Source organism: Olea europaea, chromosome 21 (genome assembly GCF_002742605.1).
Source record: "Olea europaea var. sylvestris chromosome 21, O_europaea_v1, whole genome shotgun sequence".
NCBI lineage: Eukaryota > Viridiplantae > Streptophyta > Magnoliopsida > Lamiales > Oleaceae > Olea > Olea europaea.
This window is the reverse complement of record NC_036257.1, coordinates 2919747-2922458: the sequence shown is the minus strand read 5'-3', so window position 1 is coordinate 2922458 and position 2712 is coordinate 2919747. Positions and strand designations below refer to the sequence as shown.

The following is a 2712-nucleotide window of genomic DNA, read 5'->3' as shown; positions in this document are numbered from 1 at the left end:
AAAAATTGAAAATACAAGCAGGCAGTCTGTATGCACTCCTTTTTTACTCGCACCATTTAACAACACATCAAATAACCAGAATGATATGCTCAGCCTTTTAGAATCAAAGCAAAAGGTTGATCAACTAAACAGTAGGCAGAACAAATCCTATGCTAAAAAGTAAGACAGATTATTGGATTGAAAAAATGAACATAACAATACAGACGAACTACAAAAACATAAAAGAAAAAGACCCCAACATTCTCAAATTTTGTAGCAGTTGAGCTTTCATTCATTTCCCAGTCATTTCTTATGTTTACAAAACTCTTAACTATTTTACAATTTACACCAAAAAGAAACTATTAATAAGATTCNNNNCCCCCCCCCCCCCCCCACACAAAAAAAAAAAAATTGAACTTAAGTAATCCAATTCATTTCTTGATACCTAAATCAAGTTTGAAGTCGAATTTGCTAGGGTTGGAAAAGGAAATATAATCCAATATGGCCCAGAAAATTTATAAAATGAAGCACAGAAATAATAAAATCAAATAGATGAAAAAGAAAAGGGAGAACTTATAAATTAATTCATTAACACCTAATCACCAAACAAATGGCTTAAAACTTAAAAGTCATAAAGAAATAAGCACTTAATCTAGAAGGGTTTTAAAATCAATTATAGATAAATCAAAGTGATCACAAACTCCAGGCTTGGGGGACAGGGGCAGTATCCAATGAGGTATTAACTCCAGGCTTGAGGCTCTATCGCTCCAGCAGCTTGTGAGACTGAGTTCTTCTACCTGCAAATCAACAAATGAATTTCATAAGAATCACAAAAGTGACTCATCTTGATTCTAGGCTCGAATCAAATCAAAATAACTAAAAAGAAAAGTTCAACGAGAGGGCTTCCGGCTTCACTTGTTCACGGTTCAGTAGTTCTAGTTCACTTTCTTTCTGCTTCCAAAAATGAATCACAGCTGCTTGCGCTACTGGCCGCTGATGGTGTCAATGGAAGAAAGACTAAAGGCAGCATCGACGTCGTCTAGTCGAGGGCTCAGAGTGCCAATAGTGAGAATATGAGAAGCAGAATGAAAAGATTCAAAGTCTTCGTGGCCATACTTCGTAATGTCCGTTCATCTTACAGATCGGCAATTCCAAATCACATGAATGTGTGATTGTTGAGAGATGAGTAGAATCAAATATGATGGATTGGATTTGGGCAAGAACCGGGTTGGGTTGCTAGCGGAGACGAGAGAATGAGGAAAAATTAGGGTTAATGTCTTAAACTGATTTGATTTTAAGGAGATTTTCTTTTGGTTTCGATAAGATCATTTTTTACAATGTTTGATACATGTTGTAAAAAGTGAGATTTTTCGCAACGTTCCCATTGCAACATTTGAAAAACATTGTAAAGTGAGACTTTTCACAACGCTCAAAAAACGTTGCAGAAAGCTTTTCAGCAACATGCATTGAACGTTGCTATACAATTATATTTTGAAAATAGTTAGCAAACATTGCAAAAAATAAAAATTTTTGCAACATTAAAAAAATATTGCGACAAGTAATATTGGCAACATTTTTTAAAAAAATGTTGCCAATGAAACATAATTACATTAACTAATTGCAACATTCATTTATTAAAATCGCAATAGACCCCTTTAACAACATTCATTAGTTGTAAAAAAGTATTTTTGTTGTAGTGAATAAAAATGCCATTTGACTTTTTTTCAAATAAAATTTAGAAAATTGCAAATTGGTCCTTCAATATATTCTCGATTTTTATGTGTAATTAAAATTAATTTTCAAATAATTAAAAATATTTTTTGGACTCAATTAAATTTTGAAAATTTTTATAAAAGTCGTGAATATTTGTTAAGTGGTATTTGCTGTGCGGGAGTTATTGTTATTATTATTTTGAAGTGTTTAATTTTTAAACGAAAAATACTCCGAAGGTATTTAAAATATCATATTTTATATACGTTTATGAGCTGTGTGGATCGTGATTAGGTTATGTAAACCATTGTTACTTGTTTTCAATTTTTTGTACTTGATCAGATGTGGCTAGATATATGCATATTTATCGCATCCTTAGAAGAAATACTATGAAACCAAAGGTTATGGAACTTGTTGAAATGTTCCCTGCTTATCGATATAAATAAATTGGTCTGGAACATGACCAATTGTGGAACACGTGAATATTTTGGGATATAAGTTTTTTATGACAAGCAAAATATGAAAATTTCTGATGTCACTTCCCATTTATTAGGACTATGTTGCGACAAAGAATTAAATGGGATTGAGAATGTGTAAAATAAAACTTAAACGATGTTAGTTTTATTTTTGAATTATAACTGAAGTTATCTCTTGGAAGAATTAATTTGTTATATCATGATGTATGTTATGATTAGATAAATGTGAATATTTATGTTTTTTATTGTATGTTATGAAATTTTCTAATTGAATACGTGATATCCATTAATTCATGTATTGTTATAAATGCTAAAGTCAGTAAAATTACTGAATTTCTTACTTAGACCTATTGATTGTTAGTTGAGTGATAGTTCGATGATTGGAAAATTTAAAGAAAATTTCACCTAGAACTATTTGATTCACCAACTAAGTAGGAGCTCTCAAATTGGAAGAATTAATGTAACTCTCACTTAGAATCCATGGAATTTTGCATTATAAAATTAAGTTTTTGATAGTGAAACAATAGAATTGCATACGATGATTGAG

At 31.0% G+C, this 2712-nt stretch overlaps 1 long non-coding RNA gene across 1 annotated transcript; it reads right to left on the bottom strand.

Moving 5' to 3' along the window:
• Positions 1-532: 532 nt before the first annotated feature.
• LOC111370255 lies at positions 533-1248 on the bottom strand. Its single transcript, XR_002698356.1, has 2 exons — positions 895-1248; positions 533-776 (listed from the first exon to the last, which is right to left on the bottom strand). It is a non-coding gene; the product is annotated as an uncharacterized LOC111370255 (long non-coding RNA).
• Between the last annotated feature and the right edge of the window lie 1464 nt (positions 1249-2712).